General features: G+C 45.1%; 1 protein-coding gene across 3 annotated transcripts in view; it reads right to left on the bottom strand.

Moving 5' to 3' along the window:
* The window catches only part of TBC1D5 (TBC1 domain family member 5), a 1888005-nt gene that overhangs the window by 1377558 nt on the left and 486182 nt on the right, over positions 1–24265 (bottom strand). The window lies entirely within an intron of this gene.

The following is a 24265-nucleotide window of genomic DNA, read 5'->3' as shown; positions in this document are numbered from 1 at the left end:
TGGAGGCTCTCTAGGAAGGCTATGTGTTTCCACTGCACCCCGATCAGCCACCCATCCAGGAAGCTAAAAGCAGAGTATGACCCCAATGAGGAAATCCATACAAAAAGAAAAAATGCATGTACTATGAACTTGAACGAGCAACCCCAACGTAAAAGTTAGGTTAAGCTCTTTTTAGTGGCCTGATACATTGGTGTTAGAGCACTTTATAAAAATTAATTAACATAAACTTGATTTCGATCATCTTCAACCCATTTCTGCCAAATTCTTTTTAATCAACTGCATGTTTTTTCCTGTTTATATTTCGTCGTGTAAATAGGATACTGAGGTATATTCCTTTGTACAGCACTTCATTACCTTCTATTGTTGGGATGGTGTTGTATTAAATGTTTTAAATTTAAAAAAAGAAGAACTTTGTGGATCTCCTACACATATGTTTTAGGAATAATTATTTGCCATACCTAGATCTGAGAAGCTTTGAAATCAGAACCTCTTCTGAATCATGAAGCTGAGGTCAGGGCCTCCTCACTCATACAAAGCTGTGAGCTTAGAACCTCTTCTGAAGCATGAAGCAGAGAGGTCAGGGCCCCCCTCACTCATACAAAGCTGTGAGCTTAGAACCTCTTCTGAATCATGAAGCTGAGGTCAGGGCCTCCTCACTCATAGAAAGCTGTGAGCTTAGAACCTCTTCTGAAGCATGAAGCCGAGAGGTCAGGACCCCCTCACTCATACAAAGCTGTGCTCTTAGAACCTCTTCTGAAGCATGAAGCAGAGAGGTCAGGGCCCCCTCACTCATACAAAGCTGTGCTCTTAGAACCTCTTCTGAAGCATGAAGCAGAGAGGTCAGGGCCCCCTCACTCATACAAAGCTGTGAGCTTAGAACCTCTTCTGAAGCATGAAGCAGAGAGGTCAGGGCCCCCTCACTCATACAAAGCTGTGAGCTTAGAACCTCTTCTGAAGCATGAAGCAGAGAGGTCAGGGCCCCCTCACTCATACAAAGCTGTGAGCTTAGAACCTCTTCTGAAGCATGAAGCAGAGAGGTCAGGGCCCCCTCACTCATACAAAGCTATGAGCTTAGAACCTCTTCTGAAGCATGAAGCCGAGAGGTCAGGGCCTCCTCACTCATACAAAGCTGTGCTCTTAGAACCTCTTCTGAAGCATGAAGCAGAGAGGTCAGGGCCCCCTCACTCAGACAAAGCTGTGAGCTTAGAACCTCTTCTGAAGCATGAAGCAGAGAGGTCAGGGCCCCCTCACTCATACAAAGCTGTGCTCTTAGAACCTCTTCTGAAGCATGAAGCAGAGAGGTCAGGGCCCCCTCACTCATACAAAGCTGTGAGCTTAGAACCTCTTCTGAAGCATGAAGCAGAGAGGTCAGGGCCCCCTCACTCATACAAAGCTGTGAGCTTAGAACCTCTTCTGAAGCATGAAGCAGAGAGGTCAGGACCCCCCTCACTCATACAAAGCTGTGAGCTTAGAACCTCTTCTGAAGCATGAAGCAGAGAGGTCAGGGCCCCCTCACTCATACAAAGCTGTGCTCTTAGAACCTCTTCTGAAGCATGAAGCAGAGAGGTCAGGGCCCCCTCACTCATACAAAGCTGTGCTCTTAGAACCTCTTCTGAAGCATGAAGCAGAGAGGTCAGGGCCCCCTCACTCATACAAAGCTGTGCTCTTAGAACCTCTTCTGAAGCATGAAGCAGAGAGGCCAGGGCCCCCTCACTCATACAAAGCTGTGAGCTTAGAACCTCTTCTGAAGCATGAAGCAGAGAGGTCAGGGCCCCCTCACTCATACAAAGCTGTGAGCTTAGAACCTCTTCTGAAGCATGAAGCAGAGAGGTCAGGACCCCCCTCACTCATACAAAGCTGTGAGCTTAGAACCTCTTCTGAAGCATGAAGCAGAGAGGTCAGGGCCCCCTCACTCATACAAAGCTGTGCTCTTAGAACCTCTTCTGAAGCATGAAGCAGAGAGGTCAGGGCCCCCTCACTCATACAAAGCTGTGAGCTTAGAACCTCTTCTGAAGCATGAAGCAGAGAGGTCAGGGCCCCCTCACTCATACAAAGCTGTGAGCTTAGAACCTCTTCTGAAGCATGAAGCAGAGAGGTCAGGACCCCCCTCACTCATACAAAGCTGTGAGCTTAGAACCTCTTCTGAAGCATGAAGCAGAGAGGTCAGGGCCCCCTCACTCATACAAAGCTGTGAGCTTAGAGCCTCTTCTGAAGCATCAAGCCGAGAGGCCAGGGCCCCCTCACTCATACAAAGCTGTGAGCTTAGAACCTCATCTGAAGCATGAAGCAGAGAGGTCAGGGCCCCCTCACTCATACAAAGCTGTGAGCTTAGAACCTCTTCTGAAGCATGAAGCAGAGAGGTCAGGGCCCCCTCACTCATACAAAGCTGTGAGCTTAGAGCCTCTTCTGAAGCATGAAGCAGAGAGGCCAGGGCCTCCTCAGTTATACAAAGCTGTACGTTTAGAACCTCTTCTGAATCATGAAGCCGAGAGGTCAGGGCCCCCCTCACTCATACAAAGCTGTGAGCTTAGAACCTCTTCTGCAGCATGAAGCCGAGAAGTGAGGACCCCCTCAGGCATACAAAGCTGTGATCTTAGAACCTCTTCCCTGAGAGGTTAGGACCCTCTCAGGCATACAAAGTGTGAGCTTAGAACCTCTTCTGCAGCATGAAGCCGAGAAGTTAGGACCCCCTCAGGCATACAAAGCTGTGAACTTGGAACCTCTTCTGAAGCATGAAGATGAGAGGCCAGGATCCATGTATGTGGAAGATGGCATGATCAAAGCCCTTCAAGACAGGTCACGTTCCTATTCTGAGCGCATGCATGGAAGCAGGCTACTTCCTTCTGTCTTCAATCACGACGAGGCCATAATATTTTCAAATGGAAGGAGAGAATATTCTCACTTTGGTGTCTATTATGGAGAATGAATTGACTGCAGCATGTGGCAATCCTTCCAAGTAGCAGGACAGCGTGCGTCTGTCTGCTCAGGTAGGATGACATTGTCGTGATTAACGACAGAAGGAAGTAGCCTGCTTCCATGCATGCGCTCCGAATCGGAACTCGACCCGTCTTGACAGCGATTTGATTGTGCCATCTTCCACACACGTGGATCCTTACATTGTGCGCATTCACGTAATAGCCTGCTCACCACCCACCTCACACTTGGGCTCCCGGCTGGGACCCATGTGAGTATCCCTTTCTTATCCATTGCACGGTCCTACACCCACCACACAAGCCGGTATTACCCTTCAGGTGTCCCTACAATCATAGGTCCTGAAGAGACCATACACTGCACACAGGGTCGAAACTCCGTCGACAAGTTGCATAAACGAACGATTGTTCACCAGCACTCATCACTGTATCTAGCGCTGTATACTGTACATATATCTGTAAATGGTTTTTATATGAAGCATTGGAAACCTTGTATATATTTCACACATGTCACTTATTTTCTAGGTTCCGTTTTTCACTGGGACACCTTTCACTAAGAACTATATGTTCAAATGTATTACTTTGTAACAGTATTTCATTTCAAGGATTATATAAATATCTTTGATTCAAAAACAAATCAGAGGTGCATTTGCTTCCTTCTCTCTCCAATATCACTATAACCCAATATATTGTCATTGTGAGCATACACATTGAGATTACTTTATTAAGTGTCCACAGAAGCGTTTGTCTTTAATAATACGTTTATTACCCTGGTTCCGCGTGTGTAGGGTTCCTGTGTTCCTGTCCTACTAGAACCTCTTCTGAAGCATGAAGCTGAAAAGTCAGGACCTCCCCACTCATACAAAGCTGTGAGCTTAGAACCTCTTCTGAAGAATGACGCTGAGGGGTCAGGATCTCCACAGTCATTCAAAGCTGTGAGCTTAGAACCTCTTCTGGAGCATGAAGCTGAGAGGTCAGGGCCTCCTCACTCATACAAAGCTGTGCGCTTAGAACCTCTTCTGAAGCATCAAGCCGAGAGGTCAGGACCTCCTCAGTCATACAAAGCTGTGAGCTTAGAATCTCTTGTGAAGCATGAAGTCGAGAGGTCAGGACCTCCTCACTCATACAAAGCTGTGAGCTTAGAACCTCTTCTGGAGCATGAAGCCGAGAGGTCAGGGCCTCCTCACTCATACAAACCTGTGAGCTTAGAACCTCTTCTGAAGCATGAAGCCGAGAGGTCAGGGCCTCCTCACTCATAAAAAGTTGTGCGCTTAGAACGTCTCCTGAAACATGAAGCAGAGAGGTCAAGACCTCCTCAGTCATACATGAAGCTGAGAGGTCAAGACCTCCTCAGTCATACAAAGCTGTAAGCTTAGAACGTCTCCTGAAGCATGAAGCAGAGAGGTCAAGACCTCCTCAGTCATACATGAAGCTGAGAGGTCAAGACCTCCTCAGTCATACAAACCTGTGAGCTTAGAACCTCTTCTGAAGCCGAGAGGTCAAGACCTCCTCAGTCATACAAACCTGTGAGCTTAGAACCTCTTCTGGAGCATGAAGCCGAGAGGTCAGGGCCTCCTCACTCATACAAACCTGTGAGCTTAGAACCTCTTCTGAAGCATGAAGCCGAGAGGTCAGGGCCTCCTCACTCATACAAAGCTGTGCGCTTAGAACGTCTCCTGAAACATGAAGCAGAGAGGTCAAGACCTCCTCAGTCATACATGAAGCTGAGAGGTCAAGACCTCCTCAGTCATACAAAGCTGTGAACTTGGAACCTCTTCTGAAGCATGAAGATGAGAGGCCAGGATCCATGTATGTGGAAGATGGCATGATCAAAGCCCTTCAAGACAGGTCACGTTCCTATTCTGAGCGCATGCATGGAAGCAGGCTACTTCCTTCTGTCTTCAATCACGACGAGGCCATACTATTTTCAAATGGAAGGTGAGAATATTCTCACTTTGGTGTCTATCAAGGAGAATGAATCGACTGCAGCATGTGGCAATCCTTCCAAGTAGCAGGACAGCGTGCATCTGTCTGCTCAGGTACGATGACATCGTCTTGATTAACGACAGAAGGAAGTAGCCTGCTTCCATGCATGCGCTCCGAATCGGAACTCGACCCGTCTTGACAGCGCTTTGATTGTGCCATCTTCCACACACGTGGATCCTTACATTGTGCGCATTCACGTAATAGCCTGCTCACCACCCACCTCACACTTGGGCTCCCGGCTGGGACCCATGTGAGTATCCCTTTCTTATCCATTGCACGGTCCTACACCCTCCACACAAGCCGGTATTACCCTTCAGGTGTCCCTACAATCATAGGTCCTGAAGGGACCATACACTGCACACAAAGTCGAAACGCCATCGACAAGTTGCATAAACGAACGATTGTTCACCAGCACTCATCACTGTATCTAGCGCTGTATACTGTACATATATCTGTAAAGGGTTTTTATATGAAGCATTGGAAACCTTGCATATATTTCACACAGGTCACTTATTTTCTATTTTCCGTTTTTCACTGGGACACCTTTCACTAAGAACTATATGTTCAAATGTATTACTTTGTAACAGTATTTCATTTCAAGGATTATATAAATATTTTTGATTCAACAACAAATCAGAGGTGTATTTGCTTCCTTCTCTCTCCAATATCACTATAACCCAATATATTGTCATTGTGAGAATACACATTGAGATTACTTCATTAAGTGTCCACAGGAGCCTTTGTCGTTTGATAATAAGCTTATTACCCTGGTTCCGCGTGTGTAGGGTTCCTGTGTTCCTGTCCTACTAGAACCTCATACAAAGCTGTGCGCTTAGAACCTCTTCTGAAGCATGAAGCAGAGAGGCCAGGGCCTCCCCACTCATACAAAGCTGTGCGCTTAGAACCTCTTCTGAAGCATGAAGCAGAGAGGCCAAGGCCTCCTCACTCATACAAAGCTGTGCGCTTAGAACCTCTTCTGAAGCCAAGAGGCCAGGGCCTCCTCACTCATACAAAGCTGTGCGCTTAGAACCTCTTCCGAAGCATGAAGGCGAGAGGTCAGGACCTCCTCAGCCATACAAAGCTGTGAGCTTAGAACCTTCTGAAGCATGAAGCCGAGAGGCCAGGGCCTCCTCACTCATACAAAGCTGTGCGCTTAGAACCTCTTCTGAAGCATGAAGCCGAGAGGCCAGGACCTCCTCAGTCATACAAAGCTGTACGTTTAGAACCTCTTTTCTAGCTGAGAGGTTAGATACTCCTCAGTCATACAAAGCTGTGAGCTTAGAACCCCTCCTGAAGCGGAGATGTTAGGACCCCCTCACTCATACAAAGCTGTGAGCTTAGAACCTCCTCTGAAGCATGAAGCTGATAGGTCAGGACCTCCCAGGTCATACAAAGCTGTGAGCTTAGAGCCTCTTATGAAGCATGAAGCCGAGAGGTCAGGGCCTCCCCACTCATACAAAGCTGTGCGCTTAGAACCTCTTCTGAAGCATGAAGCCGAGAGGCCAGGGCCTCCTCACTCAAAGCTGTGCGCTTAGAACCTCTTCTGAAGCAGGAAGCCGAGAGGTCAGGACCTCCTCAGCCATACAAAGCTGTGCGTTTAGAACCTCTTCTGAAGCATGAAGCCGAGAGGCCAGGGCCTCCTCACTCATACAAAGCTGTGCACTTAGAACCTCTTCTGAAGCATGAAGCCAAGAGGTCAGGACCTCCTCAGCCATACAAATCTATGCGTTTAGAACCTCTTCTGAAGCATGAAGCTGAGAGGCCAGGACCTCCTCAGTCATACAAAGCTGTACGTTTAGAACCTCTTTTCTAGCTGAGAGGTTAGATACTCCTCAGTCATACAAAGCTATGCGTTTAGAACCCCTCCTGAAGCTGAGATGTTAGGACCCCCTCACTCATACAAAGCTGTGAGCTTAGAACCTCCTCTGAAGCATGAAGCTGATAGGTCAGGACCTCCCAGGTCATACAAAGCTGTGAGCTTAGAACCTCCTCTGAAGCATGAAGCCGAGAGGTCAGGGCCTCCCCACTCATCCAAAGCTGTGAGCTTAGAACCTCTTCTGGAGCATGAAGTTGAGAGGTCGGGGCCTCCCCACTCATACAAAGCTGTGAGCTTAGAACCTCTTCTGAAGCATGAAGCCGAGAGGTCAGGGCCTCCTCACTCATACAAAGCTGTGAGCTTAGAACCTCCTCTGAAGCATAAAGCTGAGAGGTCAGGACCCCTCAGTCATACAAAGCTGTGAGCTTAGAACCTCTTCCCTGAGAGGTTAGGACCCTCTCAGGCATACAAAGCTGTGAGCTTAGAACCTCCTCTGAAGCATAAAGCTGAGAGGTCAGGACCCCTCAGTCATACAAAGCTGTGAGCTTAGAACCTCTTCCCTGAGAGGTTAGGACCTCCTCAGCCATACAAAGCTGTACGTTTAGAACCCCTCCTGAAGCTGAGAGGTCAGGACCTCTTCAGCCATACAAAGCTGTGCGTTTAGAACCTCTTCTGAAGCATGAAGTTGAGAGGTCAGGGCCACCCCACTCATACAAAGCTGTGAGCTTAGAACCTCTTCTGGAGCATGAAGTTGAGAGGTCAGGGCCTCCTTAGTCATACACAGCTGTGAGCTTAGAACCTAAAATTTGCATGATTCCAATGCAGAGTTATGTGCCAGGCCTACTAGAAGGCGTGCCTAAAGAAATGGAGCTGAGAACTAGAGGAAGGTTATAGTCAGCTGGAGCAATGTAATAAAAATCACAACCCTGAGGCTGCTAACATCACCTCCCTTGTACCCGCAGGTCCATAACATGGCAACAAGCAGACAGTGTAGGTTTAAACATTTACAATAAGTTGATCTCTTCCAAATAACTTGCCAATTGCTTTTCAATTTAATAGTACATGAGCTAGTTTATGTGACGAGCAGTCGACCATTTACGGATACGAGCATTGGCAAATTAATAGACTTGTGAGGAACCTTACAGCTGAAGCAGTCGAGTGGCACAAGATGCCTCTCTCAGGTCAAGAGAAGCTTTGGCATGGGACCTATGAATGATAAGGATTTACGCCAATTAGACCGGCTGCAGTCCTCATCCTTCAGATGAGCATCAGCCCATCAGGCTGCAGAGGCTCTGAACATCCAGGAAGGAGCTTTCCTAACTGACCAAGAGGGAACACAGATACCATACCTGAGCATTCAAAACGGACTTCGCTCACTCAAGCATAAAGTAAAGACAAGGCATGGCACATTGATTGCCATTACCTCTGTCTTGGTCAAGTCTTCTGCTGCTTCACTGTTTTTTTTGGGAGACTCCAAACAATGGAGAATTTAGGAGCGTTGTTGATCCTAGAACAGTAGATTAAACAGTTTAAGAGCGAGGTGCAACAAGGAAAATGTAAAGAATGTTGTAGTAAGATTCGATAGACTATAATATATAGTTTGTAGATTTTCAATAATGTGGTAAGGGAACCCTAAAGGTTCTAACACGTAATGTGACAGAACTTACCATTTTGTGCAAAGGAGAAAGGCTGCAGGTTATTTGCAAAGCTAACCGCTGACATAATACAATTACAGGAAAGAAAACAGAGTGACAATATAGCAGACAATGAAAAATCAATGGACGAGGAAGTAACACCTTCAAGTCCATTGGGGAAAAATAATTGTGCAAAGATGCTTATAGCAAAGAAAGTTAAACCAGAAGTGGTTTAATTTCAATCGGCACACGAGGGTGTTGGTTAAAGACAAAACTTAAACAAGCATTTACAATGCAATGGTATCGCCTTTGGAAAAGTTAGAGCTATTGGCATTATAAATGACAAAATTTGTATTTATGTGTTGGGTTTTGAAAACAGATAAATAAATGGCATTGTCATTTACATTGCCATTAGCTTAATCTCTGCAGTCACTCTGCAGTCCCTAGCACTCCCTAGCACTCTGCAGTCACTCTGCACTCCCTAGCACTCTGCAATCACTCTGCACTCCCTATCACTCTGCAGTCACTCTGCACTCCCTAGCACTCTGCAGTCACTCTGCACTCCCTAGCACTCTGCAGTCACTCTGCACTCCCTAGCACTCCCTAGCACTCTGCAGTCACTCTGCACTCACTCTGCACTCCCTAGCACTCCCTAGCACTCTGCAGTCACTCTGCACTCCCTAGTCACTCTGCACTCCCTAGTCACTCTGCACTCCCTAGTCACTCTGCACTCCCTAGTCACATCAAATCAAATCAAAAACAACTTTATTCGGGTTTTCATAACTGTAGAAATACCATAAAAGTTCATAAAATACATTTTATACATTTTTCTCAATTAAAAAATCAGTTAAAAATTTAAAAATATAGTTATTACTATACAGTAGGAAAAAAAACTATTCATATAAAAATCAGAGTTCATAAAATTATGACCATGACATACAGTTTTTACAATAACATCATCAAACCACTGTTGTACAAACAAGAGGACATGTCATTCTCATAGATTTGGACGATGACGAATACAGAATTTAAGAAAACGCGCCATCGCTTTGGCAGTCACTCATACCTCCCTAGTCACTCATACCTCCCTAGTCACTCATACCTCCCTAGTCACTCATACCTCCCTAGTCACTCATACCTCCCTAGTCACTCATACCTCCCTAGTCACTTCACTCTGCACTCCCTAGTCACTTCACTCATACCTCCCTAGTCACTTCACTCTGCACTCGCCACTCTGCACTCGCCACTCTGCACTCGCCACTCTGCACTCGCCACTCTGCACTCGCCACTCTGCACTCGCCACTCTGCACTCGCCACTCTGCACTCGCCACTCTGCACTCGCCACTCTGCACTCGCCACTCTGCACATTAACCAGTTCCAGTATGAAACCAAGGCATTAATTGTGATCATTAATCCATCACAGGGAATCAACATTACATGGTATTTCAAGGAAACTGTAAAAGTACACTAACGAAAAGCCAGCAGCAGCAGTGGGTAGGTACAGTAATATTCTTTTAATAATAGAACGCCCACACCCCTAAAACTATAGTGGGTGGAAAGGAACAGGGCCCAGGAGAGGCAAACAGAAACAAGCGTTTAGGCAGATCTATTGGCTTTGCCAATATTTTTAAGCTTTCTTGTAGAGAAGTTAAGTATTGAAATGATTAATAAGCTGTCACTTAATTCCAAGGTTTCTTTGGCGACAGGAGAAATAATGTAACTGCTTCGCAGGGATACATGGCTGTAGAAACAACACACAATTAAGGAAATGTATACATAATTGGCAACAATAAACGGATCTGATAAGTACATATATCATATGTGCCTCTCTGGCCAGAAAATATAACAAATGTGCTTCCTTTAGTAAGCAGTGCACATTGGAATATAAATGCACACATCAATCGTGCACCAATGTAATTGTTAAAGAAAGCTGAGCTGCCTTGAAAGCGCGTTGGGATGCCCAACCAGAAGGAACCGCTGCGAAGGAGTTGTGGACAAACCCTGGCAAGAAACTGTGGGGAAAAGGCTGCACAGTCAATTTCAGTCCGACAATATTAATAAAACGCCCTGAGAGAAAAATTGCACAAATCGTACCTCAATGTATACAATGGTCAGCATACATAATTGTGCTTGTCGGTTAAGCCTGACAGTTCTAAGCACACTTATAACAGATGGTATTAAATCATCCAGTGCGAGGAGGAAACTATCAAGAGTTGGCAGGGATATGCTAAAAGCGCATGCTGCGAGGGTAAACATGCATTGTAAGCACAGCAAAGGGATACAGATTGCTGGGATTGTGATAAGTGGGGTCGAACAGAACATATGGTCACCTGCCATCCGCACTACAGTCCCAATATGCTCCTGGGCCTGCCTGGTATCAGTGAGGAGCCAGGCCTCTCCCATGGGGCCTCTGCAGCTAGTTTGGTCAGACTCCTGCTAACCACATTTACACATAAAAGCCAGTAGATCTCTGGGACAGAGGAGGTTGGTGGGGGTGGTCGGGGGGCTCTTCATCACAGATCTCTGCTCATCACAAGCTGTTATCTTTAAAATGCCTATAAAGTTGGCCAAAACTAATAGAATGAGTATATAATACTGCAGGAAAACGGGACAACTAGTCACGCATTGAGTAATTAAATCAAACTCCTTTTGAGTGACTCTGGGTAGTATCTACAGTCTTTCACGAACAGTTCCTTTCTAAAAAAAAAAACCATGGCATGATTATTATATAGCATGCAATCGAAGCAGTGCATGTAAAACTAACCTCTGGACATTATCTCAAAGGGCAATGCTTAGAGAAGCTTGAACACCTAACAGAAATTAGCCTGTGAAATAAGGGCTGTTTATAGGCAGAATGCCACAGTAATTATATTACATGGAAGGATAAAACACGAAGCAGACACACCAGGCATCTAACCCTGCCTGCAAGCTACACGTGTAACTGCGCTCTACCCACAAGATCTTTTACTAGCGTAGACAGACACCTGAAGCTGCAGTATTTTCAACCAGACTGAAATACCCAAACGGCTGACCAGATAACAGAAGTGTGAGCATACAAGGCAGAGAGCCTTAAACACACGTGCCACGGCATGCCAACAGTGAACGAGCTGCAGTGCACTGCCCTCCCCACAGGGGCTTCAGGCGCTGCCATCCCCCCTCCCACAGCAATACCAGCCCTGGAGTTGCATATGAAAGCAGCGCTTCTTTAAATACAAGTGGTCTTGTGTAACCGCCTGCTTTCCCTTGCGGTTCCGTCAGTGCAAGGAGTAAAAATGTGGCACGGGAAATTAAACTGGTAACAGTAACATTCAATACAACAACTGACACCGTATGTAAAAATATATTGTAATTTTCTAACGCTAGGTAGCTTAAGTAACAAAAAATGGGGGTGGGAGATTTAAGTCACAGAAAATGCATTCAATTTGCAAGTCTGTCATTAACATACACAAAATATGAATTGCTCACACTATTTACATGAAGATATTTTCACGGTTCGCTTGGTGGTCATGTTGTTAAAACCCGTCTTCACTTCCCACGCCTCCGGAATACAGTCTTTGGGAGGCGATAGGTGCGTACATTGTGCTATGAGAAAGACTTCAGTGTACCCGGTCATTCCGGCTAGAAAGTAATGCTGGCAGGCCCACTTCCTGTGGCACCGTAGCCAAAGTGTTCAAATAAGCCTTTAATATTGTGAAAAAACATTTTGATCCCTTATGAGAAACTACTAAGCTTTCCCCCGGCAGGGCAACAGGTGCGAAAGTAAACAGATTGCATCAGGCACGGCACCAGCACCACCACAGCCGCGGCTCTGCAAAACTAGACACTGCTGCCAAGCCCATCTACAGCAGATAAGCAGCAAAGACGAGGCTACTAACCACTCCGGCCAACCCCATTTGGAGGACTGAGGACATTGCTAGAGGGACATTACGTAGGCACACGGACAGCGAGAGGGGGGCGGGCAGGCACACGGAGAGCGGGAGGGAACAGCAAGAAAGGCACTCCCCTGGACTTCCTCCGGCGGCGGTCGGCCGCAGAATGGGCAAAACAAACCTAGACGCCAAAAGAAAATAAACCCCGCCCACGGCCGCAATGACGATGACGATGCAGAGGGAAGAAATCGCGGGAACGCCCCCGAATCTGGTCCGGCCTTGACGGACAGATCCGGCTTCCAATGGCTAGCCTCCATTTATGGAGCTAGCCAATTGGAGCCGGGGGACGTTCCTATAGCCCATATTGTAATCATTAGATTTCGCCTGCGCAAACTGCTTGCGCAGTAACGCCAGGCGAAACCTAAAAAGACATTCATATAGAATGTTCTTAATATCTGTAAGAAATTGGATTATTATTTGGTGTAGGTGACTATCCTCCTCAAGGAACATAACAACAACCATTGTTAAAGTGAACCCTTAAAGTCACTACCTATTAACCTGTGCTCAACCCCCCAGTAGTTATGGCACAGGATAGGCAGGCTAAACTTAAGGTAACAAGTAAAGTATTTATGCAGTCCAAATCAATAATACATTGAAAATGCAAAACAATAAAAATCTTAAAACAAACTAGAAAAACAGTTCAATTTAATAAACAAAATTACATTAAATTCATATAAATCCAACAAGGGGACCCGGATATATGTATTTTAAAAGGTTTAAGTGGGAATAGCGCCTAAAGGCACAAAGCGCCAATGATAGTCAATGGTTTCAGTAGACTGGTACCTAGGCACCCTTTGAGGCTCACTGAGATGGTGCAGGGGTCAGATACACTAACCAGAGCCATACTGACCAGAGATTGTACCTTATGATTTTAGGTCCTTTAAATCCCAATCCACAGCAGAAATGCACATCTGAAGCCCTATTCCCCCCAAACACCTCCGTGGTGGTTCTTAGATACTCACAGGGTGTCAGGCAGAGGCCAACAATAGGGTCCAGCCCAGGTTCGGTTATTACTGGTCAACGGGGTACTTCCAGGAAAAGGGCTCTTGTAGCTTTAACAGGTTAGCCTTAAGACCCTTGGAGTTCACTTCTTGGCCCTAGGTACAAAAGGGAGCAGACCCAGCACTCCAACACTCCTCAGATCACAGGCAGTCAGTCCATTCCTCTTCTAATCTTCTCCAGGAAATATTCTGAACTGGGTACCTGGATGTGCCACATTTATGCCTGCCACTTGTTAGTGAGTGGGAATGACTCCTGGTCAGCCATAACCAATGGGGTAAAAATTCAAAGGGAAAACCCTACCCGCTTTGGGCATTATCAAGATGGCAAAAGTCTTTGGCCACAGCTCGAAGTGCTGGGTATGGGGGACGTACTATGGTAATCCTAGTGCCCTTCCATGACTAACACTAAAATCCAGTTTGAAGCAGCCACTGTACTCCCAATAAACCCAGAGAGAGGATTCTGATAGGACAAAAGCAGAGTCCTTCAAACACTAGACAGTGGAGCCATAAGAATTGTCTTAATTGCAACAAACAGGGGCAGCCCTGATACCTGAACCTGGGGCAGAGTAAAGTCTAGAATCCTAACAAGGGTTCAAGTACTGCATTACACAAAACACAAACTAAACAAATGAGACAAGAGAAATTATTGCTACATCACATGAAAAAAAACTATACCCATACACAATAACAAAATATATACAAAATTGAATGAGCTAATAATATAAACTCACAAGACAGTGGTGCTCACAAGGTTACACACACAACACATTAGAAAGGGGATTAACCGTGTAAACAAAAACAGCGGCTGAGGCGAAATTATACATAAAGACTATTATAACAAAACAGAAACAAAAGTAGCAGAAATTCTTCCTCTTAAGTAGAAGCCACCAGTAGGTGTCGACGGGAAACATTCTTTACATCGCGATGATTACACTGCGATGCAGTTGCAACGTAGCTGTTACAACGCAGGTCTTTACATAGACTTGTGCTGGATGGTGCTATAACCTAAGGAATAGTAAGATTTACTATTCCAACACCTTCCCTACTGTACGTAGACTGCTGTTGGAATAGTACATCTTACTATTCCTAAGTCCAGCTCCCTCCAGCACAAATCGTTGTAACGACTTGCGTTGTAAGGACTGCAATGTAACATATTCGGCATCTACGGCGTTTCGACCAAACTAAAATGGTATGGTCATCATCAGGACAAACAATACTTATTGACAGTGCATCCTACAGTAAGGTTTGATAAGAAATTCACTGTAGGTCAATCTCATAAGGCAGTAATGACTGTCAAAATCATTTGTTCCATAAGCTGGAGATTAGTCTAAGTACTCAGGCCATAAATATGTTACAGAGGGACTCAGACCAAATCACATCCCTCGTTAGAATTCCAATATGGGCTCAATATTCGCTGAGGAAAACTGATCGAAAATAATTCCAATGGTCTGAACTACGGGCATACATCCATCTCAGAAGCCATAAAAACAGTGATATATTGATATATTATAAGAATGGTCTTGGCATCATGTTCACTCCCCTTTCAAGTGTGCCCCAAGCGTTTTAGGCAGGGCCACTGGAATTATGTGAATGCGCAGCTGGGGCATTTTCCGGATAATTATAGATGTGTTCCCCATATGACACATAATCCATCATCTGGATTTGTTTCTAGCTCAAATGGATCAAAAGTTACTAAAAATGTGGCAACATGTTGCAGCACAGTGGACGACCCTTTGCAAATGTCCCCTTTCTGTTGCTTGTTGCTATATTTGGGTGCGAAACTGGTACTAATGAGAAAAACCCCTTTTTTCTTTTAAAAAGGGACGCAGTCTAAGAGATGCGCTGGTCCACACACGCCCAAAAGAAAAACCACAAAACACGACACCATCAGTGACAACATCATGGGGTCTCCCTAAAATTACCGGGCACTACCCCTGCTCGGACTGTAGTGTCTGTCACTTAACACAAGCTACCAAAACTCTGACACTGGAAGAAGGGAAAGTGTGGACACAACGTGACCATACAAATTGCAACTCAGTCAATGTGATCTATTTGATTACGTGTCCCTGCCACCTCCGGTACGTGGGTATGACCACTAGAAAAGTGAAACAACGGATCTGCGAGCACCGGAGTAACATAAGGTGCAAGAAAATACCAACGAAGCTGAGTCGCCATTTCCTAGACAAAAATCATACCACCAATGACATGAGGTGGACTGTCATTGAAGCTATAGATGGCACAAGGAATGTTCAAAATAGACTGTTCGAAAAAGAACAGCGCTGGGTATACCGCCTGGGGACAAATACCAATGGCCTTAATGACGATATCCCCTGGAACACAGTCTTATCATGAACCACATAACTTCACGTGTCTGAAACGATAGCTGTTAACGTGACACAAAAGCGATCTGAATTATACAAACTAAATATGAGGTGTTTTTTCCCCTCTCTGCGCATTTTAACATCACGTCCAATGTTTGCTCTTTGTCTGTAAAAAAACGCAACTTTTTTCGACAGCATGTGCACTTTCGCTCTGACACTATCCATTAACCCACCTAAATGTTAGCAGTACCTAAATGTTAGCAGTGCCTATATCCCTAGCGTTAAGGAATTCGCCTTTCTGCTCTGACACTATTTATTTACCACTCATTGTTAGCAGAGCCCATTTCCCTAGAGTGAGGGAATTCACCCATCTGTACATTCGATATCCCGATTTACTTTCTAACCAACAACGAGCACCCTCGGTTGCCTTAACAACCGCCAGCATGCCAAATCCTCTCTCTGGCATAGCGCAGGGATAGGCTTTCTATTCCAAGCCTCGTTTTGACTCCAAGCGTACTCCGCCCAAGGGGGCATGTGCGCTTCAAGCCTCACTCTGGGCGAGACACGCCCAACCCGGAATCGAGCGCGCAAACGAAAACAAAGCGCTCTTAAACTCATTTACCGGCCCCGCTCTCCATCGTCGGGGTCCGGTTCAGAGGAATCCTGAAGGTTGATAAGCGGGTTGTGAGCGCTGAGGGCGTGAGTCTGCATCCCCAGCTGAACATCCATTACGATCACCATAAGCTAAGTACCTGTGTGCTGTATGGGCTGTACTGACGTTTAACTCCTTCTTTTCCTAGGATGTGCCAATCGCGCTCCAATCCCCCTCCCGAGACCCATGGTGCTAGTAGCGCCCAATTTTAAAAGTGAGATGCTCTCCATACTTACCATCTTAGGGGGGTCACCGACCATTTGGTCATATTGATCCCTCCTCATGGAGAATTCACACCGTGTTTTTATCTCCCTCACTACAAAAGTAGTTTTTAACCACCTTTAGCACTCCACCTCTTAGCATGTACAAATATCCCCAAGGGCTACTTGGATGGTGCATAAGATATCAGTTATTGTGTGCACACAAAGGTTTGCCACCATCTTAGGAGCACTATGATAAGTCTACGCTGGCATATACTAATCGTATGTATGTCCCTATCTGTTTGTTTGTGTACTTTCTCTTACAGGTGCTGATACACCCCTGATTTTGGGGTTTTTTTGGAATGAGCAATTGCTCTTCTAATTTTTAAGCACTTTTTCACTTTTCCTTTTTCACTTTCACGTCCCCAGGTTAGGGTGGGCTATTAGAGTGTCCATACCGCCGGGGTATAGTCCTGAAGAATGCCATGGTGAATATATACCACAAGTAAGGCAGAAACATGTTGACTGACTAAATTTTAAAACTCGTGGTATTTAGCTGAATTTAAACCAAAATCCTAACAACCTTGGCCATTAAATTCAGACACATATACCACTTACACGTGTCTTAGGGATCACTCATTAAAAGTTTTTTTGATACCCTGTAAGTCACTTTTAATTTTATAATTTCCACAACACGTCCTCCCCACACGACCAGCTCCGCAGTCTTTCTGGCGTTGTAGCACACCGAAGAGACACTCGGTCTCTTCGGTGGGGCCCGATGATGAAGCATGACACTGACCAGGTCGGTGTGTGAGGGCTTTCCTACTCAAATAGAGTGACTGTTATCAAAATTACCCTCTTATCTTTTTGCTCCATATTTCTGGTAGCTTTGTGTTTGACCAGACCTCTCTTCTTTTGTTGTTTGACTAATGAGGTGCAACCAAGGCCCAGGCCGTGTTAACAAGTGTAAAAAAATGGCAAAATAATTAAGTAATACCATTACAAAATGTTCTGCATTACGATGCATAATTTTACCTTTTTGTCTCGCATAATTTGGCCCTCCTCAGCTGCAAAATTCCAGTGGTCTTGGTTATAGGTTAACTCAGCAGACCTACCAAGCAGAATTTGACACTCAAGTAGGGCTTGGCAGTAGTGTCAAAAAACTGGCCCACAGCTCCCAACCGGCATACTCCGAGGAGTCATCCCCGTCCGTTCTGGTCAGCCTATTGTTTGCTCCTGGGAGGTATTTCAAAACTCTTCAAATCTATTCAAGGCTAATTACTTGTTTGGAGAAGCTAGAGAGCCAATGAAAATTACCCTCCAGGAACTTCAGACAAAGCCTAACGAAGCTGACAAGATACTAGCTGCTTATTTAAAATCTAAGAAAGCAAAATTATTTTTCTCTCAAATCATGGACATAGGCAGAAAAGGAGAAAGTATAACCAACGTGTTTGGGTCATTTAATATAGCTTTATATCCAGCAAAGGCATCTACAGCACCCAAAGTATGTGAATATTAGTTCAATTTCGGGTACTTCCTACCATATCGACACTAATAAAATACTACCAGAAAATCAGATTGAGGAGGGTAAGATCTTACAGGCCTTTGGATCACATAGTTAGTAATGCTCCTCGATCAGACACCTATACAGCCTTATTTTATAATTGTATTGTAAATTTGAAAGGGTTTCTCCTGGAATTCTTTACATATTTTATGGATATAAGAAAAATGCACAATGTTCATATTGTGTAAAAAATGCCTCACACAAATACTATCAAAAATATTGTGGGGACAAGAATAATGTGGTTCGGAATATTGCAGGTAAGAACATCATGTTTTTAAGGATTTGATTTTGTTGTTGTTTTTAAAATAGTTGTATATAATATTGGTTTTATATTGCTTACTGATTATGTATGTTTTATTCATATGCTATTGATAGGTGCCTGTTTATTTTTTAGCAGATTTGTTTGGTAATATTTTTAAAGTTTTGTTTTCAAGTCCATTATTTTTTTTTTAATTATTGGTAGGTTGTTAGGTTTGCAAAGGAGTAAGATGGAAATATTCATGTATATTTAATGTATTTATTCTAATATGTAACTTTTCTTATAATTTGTTTTACAATGTTCTAAATGTAATTGGTTACTTAGTTTAATAATTATGAAAATTATTTAATTGTTACAAGAGTTCATGTATTTAGAAAATTCTGATTTCATTTTGTAGTTGGTTAGGTTAAGAGTTATGGACAACCCTACATGGAATAATGGTATTTCGGTAAATTGCTTATTTTAATTGGTTAATTACGCCTTTAATTATGCGAACTATTAAATAAAATAATTGTAGTGAAGGCTACTATGATAGTGTTATCAAATGAAGGAAAAGACACTTTGGTCAAAAAGAATTTCAGACCCGTAACTTAAATGAACATCCACTGCAAAATATGGGGCAATATCACCAAAAGACTGGAAGGTCTACTGCCTCAGATACTCCGCCCAACAAACTTTTGTTTGGTCTTTAAATGATTTTGGGGTGACCGAATGCATCCATCTGGTCTGGAGAAGGCTACATTGGTGATAACTCCAATGGCTGCTGTAGCACCAGACACAGAAACTGACTATTTTATTAAAACTAGGAGAGTGATTGCACCCAAACAAATATCTTCTACAGCAAGAGCAGCGGCAGACATTTTGAGAAAAAAACTAATTAACTATGAAATGCAATCGGTTTTGTCTCAAAGGAAATACAGCACCTCAGAAAGGTCCTACTGGACACACAGTAAGCTGGGAAAATCAGGTCCGGCCAGGAAGAGTCTCTGCTGGACCAGTGCTTGAGATGGAAATCTAGAAGTGCAGGTACTCGCTATTCAGAGAACCTGCCTGCTCCTGAGAAGTGCCGGTACTCTACCACCAAATACAATGCAGCAGTGCGGAGAAGTGCCGGTACTCTACCACCAAATACAATGCAGCAGTGCGGAGAAGTGCCGGTACTCTACCACCAAATACAATGCAGAAATACGGAGTAGGGCCGGTACTCTACCACCAAATACAATGCAGCAGTGCGGAGAAGTGCTGGTACGGTACCACTAAATGCAATGCAGCAGTGTTAAGGAGTGCCGGTACTCTACCACCAAATACAATGCAGCAGTGTGGAGAAGTGCCGGTACTCTACCACCAAATACAATGCAGCAGTGTGGAGAAGTGCCGGTACTCTACCACTAAATGTAATGCAGCAGTGTTAAGAACTCCCGGTACTCTACCACCAAATACAATGCAGCAGTGCAGAGAAGTGCTGGTACGGTACCACTAAATACAATGCAGCAGTGTGGAGAAGTGCCGGTACTCTACCACCAAATGTAATGCAGCAGTGTTAAGAACTCCTGGTACTCTACCACCAAATACAATGCAGCAGTGCAGAGAAGTGCTGGTACGGTACCACTAAATGCAATGCAGCAGTGTTAAGAAGTGCCGGTACTCTACCACCAAATACAATGCAGCAGTGCAGAGAAGTGCTGGTACGGTACCACTAAATGCAATGCAGCAGTGTTAAGAAGTGCTGGTACTCTACCACCAAATACAATGCAGCAGTGCAGATAAGTGCCGGTACTCTACCACCAAATGCAATGCAGCAGTGCAGAGAAGTGCTGGTATGGTACCACCAAATGCAATGCAGCAGTGCTGGTACGGTACCACTAAATGTATTGCATCAGTGCTGAGAAGTACTGGTGAAGTACCACCAAATGTATTGCAGCAGTGTTAAGATGTGATGGTACTCTACTACCAACTGTATTGCATCAGTGCGGAGAAATGCTGGTACTCTAGCACCAAATGCAATGCAGCAGTGTTAAGAAGTGCTGGTACTCTACTACCAACTGTATTGCAGCAGTGCTGGAAAGGTACCACTAAATGTATTGCAGAAGTGCTGAGAAGTGCTGGTACTCTACTGCTAAATATACTGCACCAGTGCTGGTACTCTACTGCTAAATGTACTGCAGCAGTGTTAAGTGCTGGTGCTCTACCACTGAATGTATCATAGCAGTGCTGAGCAGTGCAGGCACCCTCGCATTTAAATGAAAGAAGTGCGGGTACTCCGTCCCGGACAGTACATACTCATTTAAAGCACTGGTGTGAACTATCAGAAACGAGGATGTGGCTTAGTTATTCAACGGTGGCAAGGAATTCTAGAAGCTTTTCATGGCATTTTTGAGAAAAGATGGAACCCCCTCGACCTTGGGTCTGTGGTCAGCTGATGTTTATGCGCTATTAAAAACGAATGATATGCATTTTCTTGAACTTATGTTTAGAGTTTGGAATTAAATGCGCCATCTGCCTGGAAATCAGCCCAAAACTGCCCATTCGTCCAGTGGTGGCCGTGCCTGTGCCTTCTTAGGAGCTCCAATACTATGGCACTAGATAATGACCGTGTGACTTCCAGTAAAGGTGCTCGTGGATCGACCTGAAGCCTTATTACAAAGAGTTTAGCCCTGCACAAACAGAGCGTGCCATTTATGTTCGGCTAGAGGCTGAAATATGTCCCCTGTTTACAACCCAACATTTGGATATGATCCAGTGGTTCCCAAACTTTTTTGGCCCGCGGCTCCCTTGACCCATTGGTCATTGCCTGTGGCTCCCCACTGTTACTTTTTTTGGAGGGTGGTGTGGATGTAAGCCAGCCTCAGGAGTACTTGCATTTTTCTCCCTGAAAATAATTGGGATAAAGCTGATGAAGGTATTATAATCATATAGGCTGGGTGTTTCGTTTTACTAAGGCAGTGCCTCTAATTCAATATTCCTAGTTACACTTACACGCCTTTTTTAGAGTACCCTCTCAAACTTTTTATCCCACTTACAGTGCTAGATAGCACCCCTATGCATGTAGGCCCCATTGCCAACGTTTTCCTGTGCTTAAAGAGTATTTGCATGCACTTCCATTTCTACCCATGTCATACGTGTCAACACACCTATCTCAACAGGGTGACTCACGATTTCTTTTAAACCACATACAGCTTTATTTTTGCTGTCTCCTCCCAAAAATTGCCTCCAAATCCAAGAAAGTTAAATAAATTCCGCTGGATTTTTTTTATTTTTTAACGTCCCTCACTCTTGCTTCCAAATGTTGGCATTATGCTGTATATGGTGGTTTACTTCCCTGTGCTCAAAGAGAAACTAGGCCTGTCTGGAAGTGTGTGTACTGAAAGAAAGGAGTAATAGAAGTACCTATGATCAAAGTACAAATGTCAATACTTAATAATACTTAAAGTATGTTTAATAGACAGGACAACTGTACTTTCCTGATAACTTACGTTGGTGTAAAATGCATTTGGAAATAAACAAAACTATTAACGAGTAACAAAATAAATCGGGCACCTTCCTCTTACTTTGGGAGTGTTGGAATGTGGGGATCCAGTTAAATATGGAGGTCATCTCCCTCGACATGCCATCAATTAGGCACTACGTTTACAGCTTTAGGCATGACATTTACAAATCATTGACATCATGCGTTTAAGTCTAATTAGTTTACCTGAAGCCAACAACCCCTTCAAAATTAAATGTTTTAAAGTGTTTTGTGCATGGCTCCCCTGGCTAGGTTTGACAGCGCCCCTGGGAGCTACGGCGCACAGTTTGGGAACCACTGGTCGCGTTTCGATTATGGCGGTCTTGGTACCGCCGTACTCGCAGTGGCAGTCTGACCCCGCGGTACACCAGCCGTATTAGGAGTGTGGTGGCCGGAATGCCAGCAGCCCATTACAACACCACTGGCACTGCCAGGATCCTGGATCCCGCGGGGCCGGCGGTGTGTGACATGAGGAGGAACGGAGGTGGTGCTGTGCCGACCCCGGGACCGCCGTTCATATTACGACTTGTCCCTCTGCAAACCTTTTCATGGAGGTGCTCCTGCCATGAAAAAGCTGGAGGAAGAGCAAGAAGGGTGCCCCCCCCCCCTCACAGGGCCCACGGCAAATCTGCCCATGGGGGTGGATGCAGGGGGCACATAATGTGCCCAGGCTCAAGTGCATGGTTGTGCGTGCACTCTGTGGCATGCACAACATGGTGCATGCCACACTGTGCACGGTTGAGCAGTCGGCGCTGTCAGGTGTATAGACTTTCCTATGAGCCTAACGTAGCTGCTGCCATGACACCACTGCCACACCGCCCACCTGCCCTGGATTATACTCTGAATCGGACGGGCGACTCACCACAGCCATTGCGGTCTTCCTGGGACCCTGGCGGTCCAAGCCGAAGACGGCTAAATAAGTAATACTGCCCTATGTCTAATGGTCCACTTGGAAATCGAAATTATTCCATAATGATAAACGGCTGCTATCCTCCACTCTTCACATAAATATACAATTGTAGTCCTATTTCTCTTTGTTTTCATGTGCTTACTTCTGATTGTTTACTTATTAAGTGTGTCTTCTACTGGATTTGCATAAATGTATTTTATAGGATATGTTTCAGCAAACAAACTCCGATCTCTACCCAATAAGAGTATAATTACGGTGAAGCTTTGCGCACACAACAGGAGCTGACGTGCATAACCAGCAAACACACACGGGATAAGGTTGACATGTTGGGCGGGACATATGAGGGTACGTGGACCTCTTGCATTGCATTGACTGCCTTCTTTAAAGATTGAAAGGTCACCGCAGTTAAACCCAGAGATCTGGGTAAAGGAAAGGACATGTCAACCTGGGAGGATAAAAGGCTGTAAGGAGTAAACCCTTTCAATAAATCCCAACCTCAGTAGGGGAGGGCGAGGAGCGTTAATCACAACCCATTATGGGACATCCTTTGTCCTTTAGAACACCCCTCACTCACCAACCTGGTTGGTGACATGCTTCATCATCTGGGTCCCACCTGAACAGCCGAGTGCCGGCCAGGTGTGCTGCGACACTAGCATTGGATGCCTTTTAAACACACGTTTACCTCTCTTGTACATATAAAGAAGAAACCAGCGCCATTGTAGTCAGGTGTCGCAGCACACCTTGACGGCACTCGGTTGTTCAGGTGGGACCCCAATGATGCAGTGGCGTCACTAGGTGGGTGCGGGGGGTGCGGACCGCAACGGGTGACACCCTCACATGGGGGTGACACCATCTGGTTGCGCCCCCCGCCCCCCCAGCAGGCCTCTGTACATGGCACCCCCTGCACCGCACCCGAAGGCCTCGGAGAGACTCGATCCGCTTTAAAAACAATAGCGAACCGAGATATTTTCTCACCTATTCGAATTAAAATGTTCTCATTAGATAAAGTTTGAAAAGTGTAGTAATGAGGGGCCCCCGCCATTTATATGGAAAAAGACACAGTGCTAAAGAGGGAGGGGGGGCGGGCAGGGGGGGGGGGGTATTAACCGCTTGGAAATTAGCTTTTACTTTAGCTGTTACATATCGTAACATTCTCACGTCTACAAACTCGCTGGTGCCTTGTACACAGATTTCTTTTTTCATCTTGAAAAGCTTTAAAAGAGAAACCACATGAAAGCGGCAGAGAGTGGGTTTAATGTGCGAGAGGGAGCTAGAGGGGGTAAGAAGACAGAGAGAGAGGGAGCTAGAGTGAGAAAGACAGAGAGAGAGGGAGCTAGAGTGAGAAAGACAGAGAGAGAGGGAGCTAGAGGGAGTAAGACAGAGAGAGAGGGAGCTAGAGGGAGTAAGACAGAGAGAGGGAGATAGAGGTAGCTAGAGGAAGTAAGACAGAGAGAGAGAGAGAGAGAGAGGGAGCTAGACAGAGAGAGGGAGCTAGAGGGAGTATGATAGAGAGAGAGGGAGCTAGAGGGAGCAAGATAGAGAGAGAGGGAGCAAGACA

The sequence above is a fragment of the Lissotriton vulgaris genome, chromosome 10, assembly GCF_964263255.1.
Source record: "Lissotriton vulgaris chromosome 10, aLisVul1.2, whole genome shotgun sequence".
In the NCBI taxonomy this organism is placed as follows: Eukaryota; Metazoa; Chordata; class Amphibia; order Caudata; family Salamandridae; genus Lissotriton; species Lissotriton vulgaris.
The sequence above is the reverse complement of the archived record's forward strand: the minus strand, read 5'-3'. Positions and strand labels throughout refer to the sequence as shown.